Genomic DNA, 669 nt, shown 5'->3' with positions numbered 1-669 from the left:
CCAACATGCATCAAGAGTAGCCATGCATGTCATACATAATAATCAACCGACACGGATCAATAATGACCACGCATGTCATGCTCAGTAATCAACCAACAGGCATCATAATAGCCATGCATGTCACATATACACAGGGTGCAGTTTTCTTACCTCCGGTTCGAGTGAGAATTAGAACAAGAACGACCCCTGAGAACGATCGATCCTTAATCCTTTGACGGTCACCTTAATCCCAGAAACACACCCTCTTCAACGGTGGAGCATAACCCTAGCTTGCCTAAGCTTGGTTCCTTGGCTTAATTCCTCAAACTGAGCTTGAAAATCCAAAGAGAAACAAGGAAGGAAATCTATCGGGAGCGAAGGAGGAGAAACTCTGTTTTTGTTACTCTTCTATAGCCTTAATGGCTGATATATATCTCTTAGGGTGAAAAGACCTAAGTACCCTTAGGTCTAAAAGAAAACCTTAACAGCCACCAAGGGCAAAACCGTCCTTTCGCACCTATTTCATTAATCACAATTAACACCCTCCAATTCCCGCTATTCCCAATATTCTCAAACACCAATAAGCTATATCCCATTACCCTTTAATTCCCGGTAATGCTCTAACCATTAAATTCACCCCGAGACTCACCCCGAGCCCTGGACTTAAACCCGTTATGACTAGACCGAACA

The sequence above is a fragment of the Humulus lupulus genome, chromosome 9 (genome assembly GCF_963169125.1).
Source record: "Humulus lupulus chromosome 9, drHumLupu1.1, whole genome shotgun sequence".
Taxonomy (NCBI): Eukaryota; Viridiplantae; Streptophyta; class Magnoliopsida; order Rosales; family Cannabaceae; genus Humulus; species Humulus lupulus.
Note: the sequence above shows the minus strand (reverse complement) of the source record.